This window comes from Hippocampus bargibanti, linkage group LG12 (genome assembly GCF_051943395.1).
Source record: "Hippocampus bargibanti isolate YZ-2025 linkage group LG12, ASM5194339v1, whole genome shotgun sequence".
Lineage (NCBI taxonomy): Eukaryota > Metazoa > Chordata > Actinopteri > Syngnathiformes > Syngnathidae > Hippocampus > Hippocampus bargibanti.
In genome coordinates this window covers 14520758-14532960 of record NC_142745.1, presented here as the reverse complement: position 1 = coordinate 14532960, position 12203 = coordinate 14520758, and positions in this window count along the sequence as shown.

Genomic DNA, 12203 nt, shown 5'->3' with positions numbered 1-12203 from the left:
AATCACCAAAATAAAAACCCTCACAAAAACTAAAGCTTGGGCAAAAGCTAATGTGAATGTCATAAACCTGATATTCACCCAATGCATCGTTGTTACAGACCAACGTCACTTCATGCAGCATGTCTGGACCATGCACTGCCAAGCTTAATTTGAATATCTACCAGTGTCAGTAGCCGTGTAAAACGATGGTGTTACTTTTTGGAAGGGAGCTATGTTTTCTACTTTAATTTCTTTCATAACTTTGCTGCTGTGAATTGTAAATTTCTCCACTGCGAGACTAATAAAGGCAAATCCAATCCAATGTTCACATTTTGTCTTATCAAAATGACAGACTACTAAATGGAATTACTACTATCCACCTGTAAATAAAGGTTCAAGGCATTGTTTGTTCTTGCCAAGTGCTAATCCATTCAGATCTCAGGCCTTAACATGTATTATTTTTAGGACCCAGTTTACGGGAAGCTTTTCCAGGCATTGTCCGCACATGCCAAAAATCCATATCGTTCCGCACAGCGCAGCTGTTGAGGTATGATGCGACGGGCATCCGAATTATGTTTGACAGCCAAGTGTGTCTATTAGCAACAAAAACAGTCGCAAATAGCCATTGGCGTGAGAGGATGAGTCTATTCAAGAAACACCCCTTATCTACAAAAGAACATCTTCCTCAGATTCCCAACCTGGATCCAGATTCTCCATTGGTTAAAAATTAGACAGGTGGCCAACAGCTATCATCCGAGGACTGGACACTCCTTCCAGGATTCCTCAGAGAGTTCTATATGTTGGAGCCAAATTGAGTTATCTCATGTCATATCATGACATGACATACCATCTCATCTCATATCATGGTGAATCGACAAGCGACTTCATTATATTAGCAGGTTAGCTCAGTGCTGATGGCCTCACAATTTGCATAACCTTGACAGCCGTTTTAGCCAACTAGCCAAACCGCAACATTTGTTATGTGAGCTTTGCATATTCAGGAGCTACAGTCAGTGATGATAAGATCATCCTCAAGATAAATAATTTGTCAAAGGGTGATCAGGATCCTACCAGCCAATTGACAACCATCCTTATTTTTCTTTAGGAAAACCTTGATTCATATTTTGTGGAAATGGGAATAGTAACCTTTGGAACTGTTGGGCATTAGATCCAACACAGTGATGATATGTCACTATTTTTTTTCTATGCCTTTGGTGAGAAGCATGTTGACTATTTTATAATTCGCATGTAATGAAAACTAAATTCCTTTTAAATGCATCCTACAATTGGCGAACATTCACATTTCCTTGAAATACAAGAATGATGTTGGATTCCATAGATTTTGTATGGCTGTGAATTCAACACACTCTCTGTGGTACATTTACACGCCATGTTTTCACGCTAATTTCACGGGGTGCTCGCAAAGATTGCCAGGATGGAGCGTCACTTGGAATATAATTTTCACATCCAAGGTCCTTGTTGCGTTGAAAGGAGCAATGGGCCGATATTTTTTTATATTATTCCTAAATGGAATTCACTTTTCATTTTGTGCCTGAGAGGGATAGGCAGGAACGTGGCTAATTTGATCTAAGGGACATCCCAAACCGCCATCTCACACTCTTATTCAAATTGAGCACACTCTCCTATGTTGATTTTATTCCTGTAGATTTTGATCATCTCTGTTCACTTTCACCGCCCCCGTTCTGCATGTTGACATTTGACTCAAGTTGCCTTTGCCTTTCCTACCGTCTCCTCTTTGACCACGGTCATAAAGTGTTGGCGGTCGCCGGCACGCAATGCTTGGGGGGAAGCTCATAAAGGAGCCACCTGTTGCTTGTGAGTGTCGGGGGCCTTCGCTTGTGATATCGCAAATTTCAACCTGCTCGGCCAATTCCACGCTCTTATTAAGCTCATGGTCTGTCAGCGTACAGTTGACTGTGTGGAATTGCGATCGGCTGTCATGCCTTGGTTTTGACCGACGGACCTGAAACATATACTAGACTGGAACGTATTCTCTATTGTTCCTTAAAGGACCACAGACACCATTTTTTTGTTTCCCAACTGACATCAGAAAAACGTTTTATAGCATCTAAAATACCCAAAACACGCAGGCTGATATTTTTAGTCAAATGCAAAACACCAATAAAAATGACTTAAAGTGTCCCAAAAATACTTCAAAATGACCCCGGAAATGGCGAGTTTCAGAAGGTCCCGCCCCCTTGTTCGTGACGTAACGCCAGGACGTCTTTGCCTTGCTCTAGAATAAAAACAATGGCTTCAAATTCAGAAAAGATGCTTTCTTGTTACTCATCCAGTTATGAATATGATTCAAATAGTTCTGAAGAGGAAAGCATAAATGTTTGCAATTGATTAAAGAAGTCCTTTTGTGTCAATGTGAGCCATCAGGACTCCAATGTAGCGTCCCAGAAAATGCACAAGATGGCGCCCAAGCTCCGTTGGAAATGGGCTGATTTGTCTGCTTGGAATTTGCGTCAACTAGTATCAAATAGTAGTCTTGGTGCAACACACACGATTCATCATCACGTTATTTATGTGTTTTCCTTCTAATTTCACCATCAACATGGATCAACACGAAGTTTTCAGACCAAATCAAGTACCCAAAATGCATTGTGTGTCGCTTTCTCGGTCAGGGGCGTTCCAGACGTGACGTCCCATCAGGCATCATCATCAACTTGGGTGCCAACTGCCGCCCAAACAGGAAATGAACAGCGAAAAGGCGAGAATGTGTATTTAGTTTTATCGACAAGCCAAATGCAATCATCAAAAGAGCCATATATGGCTAGCGAGCCATAGGTTCCTGACCCCTGCCCGAAGTAATTGTTCATGAGAGGATAGCACATTTCCTCCTGCTCTGTAGATGTGAGCGTCACTACTGTCAAAGTATAAAAACATCAAAGCTTTCTGTTGACACAGTAACGTTGTTGGTCTTTCTCAACGATGCGGTCCTCAGTGGCTCTCACTGCCTCTCCTCCCTGTCATCATCATGTCTATATTTACGTTAGCCGCTGACCTCCCCGGCATCAAAGAATCGCTCACCGAGAAGTAAATATTTCAGAAGCCCGCTGATGATAATCAACAGGAAAATGTCTAAGCGCTCATCAGTTGGTTTTACGTCCTCACCTGCCCACTCAATGACGGATGACGCGGTGGTCCAAAGCGTCTGACCCACTTCAACCTGACTCTTGTGCCACAGTCAACAGAGTTGCCGTTTGACATTTGAGCCAATGGCGCATTCAGACGCCGGCGACCTCCATTTTGTCTTAAGACGCTGCGACAGTGTTTTCACTTTGCTGCCATCAGATCCCTTTAGAGACATGGACATTAACGTCTCTTTGCATGGCAGTGTGGACCCGTGAATAAACAGATGCGGAAATCTATACTAGCTGGCTGTCGCTGACGATTCACTTCAAATAAATCAGGAATGTGAACTCTGCAAAGGTTAATTTTACCACACGTCGTTGTGCTATGGACTGTAACTTCTTGGTTTAGACCAGGGGTGCCAAACTCTGGTCCTCGAGGGCTGCCGTCCTACGTGTTTTATAAGTCTCCCTATTGCAACGCACCCGATTCAAGGGAACGGGCTCATGTCAGACTTCCACTGAGCTTGCTGATGATCTGATCATTAAAATCAGGTGTGTGCATTGAGCCTGTTCCCTTGAATCAGGTGCGTTGCAACAGGGAGACTTACGACGAAGCCTCTTGGATGAGAAGGGAAATGTCCGACACCTTCAAAGAATTACAGATGACGACTGAAGAAACCTTTTTATCCATTTTGTATGTAATATGTGTAGGGGGTTAAACATTCTAATGGCTTCCCCAAATTCATTAGGGGTAGTTTCTTCTTTTCTCTCTCTCTCTCTCTCTCTCTCTCTCTCTCTCTCTCTCTCTCTCTCTCTCTCTCTCTCTCTCTCTCTCTCTCTCTCTCTCTCACTCTCTCCTTTTCTCCCTCTCTTTGACTTGATGCCTGCAAAATTAAGGATGTTTGGTGTCACACCGCCTGTGGGTGGCACTGTATCACTTGCCCGCTGCGTTACAAGCTTTGATCATGTCGCAAGATGTTTGAAGTGCTGCAGGCATGTGGAACCCCCACATGCCATCAATGTAGAAAGACTGAATTACAATACACTGTTTTTTCTCAACTATTTCGTGTTGACGTATTATCTGCAACTGCAAAGTATTGATTGTGTAAGAACGGTACTTGCGTCACATCACATGGTGTCCTGTCATATGTTGATTAATGGACAGTTAGACCGCCATTTCTTAATTGCAGGCACACTACGGAGCATTGTAGAATAATGGATCGCATTGCCAAAAGGCAGAGAATATTTCTTTTTGTAGGCTTCATCAGCGAGAAACCAATACTATTTCCCCATTGTGACTATTGTACTTAATAACAATATTTTTTTCACACAGATAATTAACAGGTGTCAGTGAATGGCAATCTGTAAATTAATTGGTGTTACTAAAGTGGCTCTGCTCAAGGAATAGTTTTTTTCCATCTCACAGAAAAAGCGTTTCAGACACAAAATAAGAGTCAATATGTTTCACCATTAAAAATAACATTTAAAGGCAAATTAGAACATTTAAAAGGGAGGAGAATTTAAGACATTATAGAAACACAACAATTGAAGACATTTAAAAGCAGATTAGAGGAAAAAAGTAATACAGTGATACCTTGGCTTAAGCACTTAATTGGTTGCTAGAAAGTGTGTGTAAGGCGAAAAGTGTGTATTCCAAACATTAATTTACTATAAGAAACCATTAAAATAAGAATAATCAGTTCTCAGGTCCCTATAAAACGTAATTTTCAACTAAATAAGCCTTAAAACTACACACAATATACCTTATTTTATGTATAAGAAACATGCTATGGTATTGTAATGAAATAAATAAACAGTACAGTATAATAAAGTTGTTTTATTTACCTTTGTGATGGCCGTTGATGGCTTGATGGAATGGATAGCTTTTTGCATATATTGTCTCAAGGAGCTCTGGGTTGTACATCTTAGAAGTTGTGATATTGCAGATCACAGATGCAGGCCGGCACATTAGAAACTTCACTAGAAACGAGCTGGTTCCCTTGCTTGTCTACTCTTCAAATTGTACAGATGGATTACGGGTCTTGTTTTCTATCCTTTCACCCCACCCCAACTCCATCCCTTTTCAATTGCTGCTGTGGACTGCAAATTTCCCCATTGTGGGACGAATAAAGGTATTCTGATTCTGATTCTGATTCTGGCTTGTGTGGGTTATTTGTGGAGCCTGATTGATTGGATATTTTAACCTTGCAGTCAACACTGCCTTTGAACGAATCCAAATTTCACTTTGTTTTCTATCCATTTTCTCACTCTCTGTTGTCTGTCTATTTTTATATTCAGCTCTGTGTTTCTGTAAACCCCTCCCTCACTGCTGCGTTCTTGACCAATCACGTGCGGCTTTAATCGCAGACGGGGCGGGGAATAGGAGACAAAAAAAGTCGTAGCCATTTCCTTGTTAGGACAGACAACGGGCTCGTTCACGAACGACACATCACTCATTGTGGTGCTCCGTGTGTATCCCGAAAAAGAGTTTGTATGCCAAGATTAAAATTCTCGTGAATTTAACATTCGTACGATGAAAAGTCCTTTAGCCAAGGCGTTCGTAAACCGAGGTATCACTGTATACTAAAATTGTTTACATCCAGCGCAAGAAAATGATTTTGGGAAAAACTACAGAAATGTCATGAAAGAGCTTATGATTTTTGTTGGTGTTTTAGCAGTTAATTCCATTTGCATAACATCCAAATGCTGATTCACCATGTTTGCTTTCCAGTTTCCACTTTGAGCCTCACTAATTCTCTGCTGACTTCACAATCCGACTGAGTTTATATTGGGCGAGCATATCTTTAATATATTCCGGAGGCAAGCCAGTTGGTGATTTATTGACCCAAAGCATATTTTGTAAATATATTGTAATGCTCACTACGAGCCTTGTTAGTGACTTTAGGACTTGAAAACTATCTTCTGATCTTTTTGTACTGGTCATAACGTGAGCTGCGAGTGTTCTCAATGAGCTGCAGCGATTTGGAAGTCCAAGAGCGAAAAGATTCCAGTGGACTCATTTAAAAGTCATTATGAGTTTGAAATAAAAGGGGAGAAATGTATACAACAGGGCCTTGCGATATGAAAGACTTGACTTGTATATATACCTTTTATTTTGCAGTCACCCCCCTCTCCCTTCCTAGAAAAAAAATAATAGCCCCTAAAGCAATTTTCATAGAATTTCATGCTGGATGGATATAACCATCAGAACAGAATGTACAGAAAAGTCAAAAGGATTGAACAGGAAGGCAGCTATTTTAGGTGAAATGCAGGTCTGTTACCTAGTTCAAATAACACCAACCTGGAAAAATATATCTTGGATTGGTTACGCTAAATTATCCTTTCATTTATCCATCCAATTTTCTGATTCTGCTCACAAAGGTTGCGGGGATGCTGAAGCGAATCCTAGTTGTCTTCAGGCCTCTGAACTGACTGAACGTCACCCAATCCCAGATGCAAAATTAACAGTTTTTTTCGTGTCTGCTATTCTAATGTATCAAAATCTAAAAATTGTGTTGAAGGTTGAATCAAAGCATATTTTTTACGACAAAGCTGGTTCAAAAACTCTAGCAAACAAACAAGCCGCATCCGGGATGGAATTCAACAGACAATGTCATACCGTGATTAATCCCTGTGTCTCGGCCATCATAAGTCTTCCTTATAGCAGCCATTTGAGTAATGCAGTGATGCCAGGCACAGGACTGATAACTCTGCTGTAATATGGACCTCAGTGTAGCCGTCTTGATGGATGAGGTTCCCTGGTTGGGATGTATTCAAGCTAAAAAAAATCTTAATGAAAATGGTGTTGTATTGTAGGTCTTAGGCCTAAAAAAAATCAAAACAAAACACCCCAAGAGAATGACATTCCCTCACGCTTCCCTTAAGTGCCCCCAGGTATCACTGTACAAAAAAAACATTTGTCCAGAGGCTCTGGGGAGAAGACAAAATATTGTTTCACCCGGCCAAAGGGAGGTAAATCACAGCCCGAGAGTGCCAGGGGTTAGCTTGATATGGATATAAGACCTTTTTATTTCACCAGGATAAATACTTTAAAGTCGCATTTGTTCCGGGAGGCTGCACTTTCCCCACGCTCGGGTTCACGTTTTAGCATGTTAGCATTAGCTGAAGGGTGAGAAGAGTCTAGGTTCTCCGACTGGGCCTGATAGATTTTGTTAAATCATACGGCATAAGTAAGGTTTTTCCCATCAAGTAGTTTGCATCATTTGGATCAACCTTGTTGTTCTTGTAGTCTATTTTATTTTTACACAGACAGACATAGAATGCAGGGCGGGCCGTGGATTTCATCGCTGGGCCTTCAGTAGTGCTTCGTTTGGATCAATCCAGACTGAAAAAAAGTGTAGTGTGATTTACTACAAGTCTATCATAGGCTACCATTAGCAAGGAAATAAGTGACCCACCTTTGTTAATGATATCCTTTTTTTCCTTGCAAAGTCCGTCTTGAAAATGGCTTTAAAGGGTAAATCTCCAACCAAATCCATTTCTTCTCCTCTTCCAGCCGTTGTGGGTTGACAAAACTGCTATTAAATAAACACAATATAATGTCCTTCCGCTCATTCAACAACAACAAGCCATGGTTCACTCCCAAACTCAGGCAGCTTAGGAAAAAGAAAGAGTCCGCATTTAGAAGCGGCGATCGAGCAGTTTACACATTCACCCGAAACAGATTGAGAAAGGAAGTTAACATCGCAAAGAAAAGTTATGCGGAGAGGCTTAACCAACAGTTCTCCGCTAACGACTCTGCATCGGTGTGGAATGGCCTGAAAGCAATAACAAATTATTGTTTACCATCCCCCCAAGCAGTGTACAATGGTCTGGCTGATGAGCTAAATAGATTCTTTTGCCGATTTGAAAAGGACACCCCCATTTCCCTCGTATGCCCACCATTACCAGAAACTACCGTATCTCTGCCCTCTGCCCTACAGATCCACGAACTGGACGTGAGACGGCTCTTCAAGCAGCAGAAGATCAAGAAAGCTGCGGGACGTGACAGAGTGTCCCCCTCCTGCCTGAAAGTCTGCGCTGACCAGCTGGCTCCGGTCTCCACACAAATCTTCAACAGATCCATGGAGCAGTGTGAAGTCCCATCCTGCTTCAAGCAGTCTACTATCGTCCCATTTCCAAAGAAACCAGCACCCTTGGGATTGAACGACTATAGACCTGTTGCTCTGACGTCTATGGTCATGAAGTCCTTTGAATGCCTCGTGCTGAACCACCTAAAGAAAATCACCGGACCTCTGCTAGGTCCTCTTCAGTTTGCCTACCGGGCAAGCAGGTCTGTGGAGGATGCAGTCAACATCGGACTGCACCACATCCTCGACGAAAAGTACGTTATAATATTTTAATATCATACATATCAATTCTGGATCTCCTAATGACATATTTTTAAGTCTGATTCCAAGTGGAATATTGTTTGATACGCTATTTTTGACGAGTTTGAAAGTGTTCCACATTCGAGGTCGTGACACAAAATATCCAAAGGCTTCATCCTTCTCCACTTTTTGCGCCAAATGTCATTTGTCTCGTGGTTGCCGATGAGCACACCAATAAGCTGGAGTACAATAAGGCTGTAATACACCTCGCCATCTCGGATGGCGCCAAATGTCATTTGTCTGGTGGTTGCCGGTGAGCACTCCGATGTGCTGGAGAACAATAATGCCGTAATACACCTCGCCATCTCGGATGGCGAAAAGGGCAATTGGGAATCTGACTGAGAAATTAGATGGTATTTTGTTACTTGACCTGTGATAGCCAGCCAACAGTTGAGTCATGCGAGTGTTGTGTAAGTAGAGCGTCTATGTAGATGCATTACAGCGAGGTTCACCGCACACCATCTCATTTCCTCTTTAAGAGCTGATTCACACTGGGAAATAAAGCAAAGAGATAAAAGGAGAATTTCTGCATATGTAAAACGTCCATCCTTAGATGCAAAAGTCATTTTTAAGCATTTCAACAAAGCATTCATATTCAGTTTGGGACATTGTCATTAATCATTTTGTGACTTATCCAACCTATACACGTGCCTACAAATCTGCCAGTGAATGAGTTAAATTAATATAAAAAAGCCGACCAAAATAGGGCTTCTGATTTTAAACTAGTTGCGGGGTATACGAGACAGTGTAAGGCACTGCCATGTTTGGAAACCTGTGACTTGCATGCAACTTAAATCATTATGCAATTTCTTTGGGTTTAATACCTCTCTCTTCTCCCTCCAAGCCGCTGACCTTGGAGGTGCATGAGGCTAAACAAGTGTTTATGTGCCGCAGAAAATATTACCGCTGACTTATGGCTGCATTTGTCATATATCATGTACCCTCACTGCACCCCGGCACCCACAGACTGGACTACTGGCAGCCCCCTACAACTCCTGATTGAAGAAGGTCGTTATGGGTACTCTCATGCCACTTGAAACTCACCTAGTAGAAGTGAAGATGGTGGGATTGAGGACTGTAAATCCACACCCTCACCTTAATCTATACCAGTGGTTCTTAACCCGTGGGGAATTCCCCACAGGTTAAGAACCACTGATCTAAACCATTGAACAAGCTTCTTGCTCTAATCCTACTCCCCCACCAACCGCACTCCCTTGGAGCAAGCGTTATCATTATCATAATGGACAGCTACCCAGGTAGGTAGGTCAGAAGGGAGGTAGGTTGGTCGGTAGGTAGGTCAGTCGGAAGGTAGGTCGGTAGGTAGGTAGTAGGTAGGCAAGTAGGTAGGTAGGTAGGTCAGTTGGTAGGTATGTAGGTCGATCGGAATGTAGGTCGGTAGGTAGGTCGGTTGGTAAGTCGGTCGGTAGGTAGCTAGGTAGGTCGGTAGGTAGGTAGGTCAGTAGGTCGGTCGGCAGGTAGGTCGGTAGGTAGGTCAGTAAGTAGGTAGGTACGTAGGTAGGTAGGGTGGTAGGTAGGTAGGTAGGTCGGTAGGTAGATAGGTCGGTAGGTTGGTAGGTAGGTAGGTTGGTAGGATGGTACGTAGGTCATTTACCAAGAAAGGACCACTGTGTCCTCTGTACTCATTTTCTCAGTCGTGCATCTTCATCAAGGCAGCCTGACGATAATTTGCACGGAATTGACGCTATTACTCATTCCGTTCACCCACCTGCATTTACAGATGGTGCGGCCATCTGATGAGGGTGATGAAGAGGGGAAAGACGACTGCGCCATCCGTCCTCCCGAACTCTTTGTCAGTCAGTGATTTTATTGCATTGCATGTCACATTTGAGCACTCTCTAATGTGCCGAGGAGGGAAGACTTGCGGAGAGTTGTGTTAACACCTTCAGTCTAAATGATTCAAAATTTGTAAACACCTTCATTCTAAATGATTCAAATTTTTTTGACTTTCAGTCGCCATTGCTTAATTTCTGCAGAGCCTCCGCCGAAAAGAAGAAAAAATAGTGTGCCTAATGGATTTCCATTCGCCAGAGAACAGAGACCTCGGTCAGTCGATTTTTCATAAAACAAAACCTTGTGCTCATATGGGCTTTGGAGCCCATATGAGCACAAGGTTTTGGAGCCCATATGAGCACAAGGTTTTTTTTTCCAGTTTAAAATTTTGCAAGGAAGGACATGCTTTCAGCTCATTTTTTAAAAGCCTTGAACACATTCACAACAACCTTGAACACCCCCAGTTTTGAACTTTGTGTGATAAATATGGCTTCAGTTATTCAGCGACATGAATAACAATCCGCTCTTCTTTTTAATCTATTTGAACTTGAGTTAATTATTGCAAATATTTTGTTTTTACATTTCTGTTCTTTCAAGACTCGATATAATCCTTGAGACGGTGTCACTTTGTTTTACTTTTGTCATGCGCTTCACTGGTAGGATATTGCAGGGTTTACATACTAAGGCAGTAAATAAAGTCTATGTTGAAAGGTCAGAAGCTTCAGCACTGATTTGAAATGATGGCAAAGTATCACACAAACTTATGTTAGGAAAACATCCTAAAAACAACTACAACTGGAAATCAGGCTTGATAAATCTTGTATGATAACTCTTCAGGCTTGTATGTTTGATCCTCCAAGGATTCTAAAAAGCAGATTTTCACGAGTAAACACTGACATGGTGTTTCAAAACCAAGGACCAACTCCAAACCCTTGCGGGGCTGATCATTTTAGATCAGATTTTCAGCCCCAATATCCAATAAATCACGAAAACAAAAACACAAAAATCCAAATTGAAGAGATGTATGCACCAAGCAGTCAAGTAGAAGCATACCGACTGGAAATTACATGTCAATAGAACATACAGACATAGGCAATGAAAGAAATTCTTGAGTCGGCCACAGAATAACCAGGAATGAGTGAATGGGTGGAAATACAAAGTATTAAAGGGGGTTTGGGGGATCGAGTGCAGAGGCGAATGTAAAATGTTGCAGCAAGAGCTTGTAAGATGACTGGACTGTTCTTCTGTCACACTGCTTGTTAGTGTGGCCTACTTTCACACACATCATCACACTCAAGCACACATGTAAGATCTAGTACACACTAATACACACACACATACACACACAAACACGCACACGCACATGCACACACACACACACACACACACACACACACACACACACACACACACACACACACACACACACACACACACACATATATATATATCGGGATTTAAAGAGATATAGAGATAAACAGATAGATACTTGCTAGCTAGCTAGATACAGTAGATAGATGCTAGCTAGCTTGCTAGATACATGCTAGCTAGCTAGCAGGACAGACAGACAGACAGACAGACAGACAGACAGACAGATAGATAGATAGATAGATAGATAGATAGATAGATAGATAGATAGATAGATAGATAGATAGATAGATAGATAGATAGATAGATATGTAAAACAACAATAGGGATAGGGATCTTCCTTTCATAATTTTGCTGCTGTGAAATGTAAATTTCTCTACTGCCAGACGAATAAAGATACATCCAAGCCTTGTCAATGAAGCATAAGAGCAAAAATGACACTTGTAAAAAGGAATACCAAAATTTCCCTTTCCCCAATAAGTAATTGTTTTTGTAGCCACTGCCCCCCCCCCCCCCCCCCCCAAAAAAAAAAAAAAAAAAAAAAAAAACGTAGAAAATACTTTGAGTAAAATTG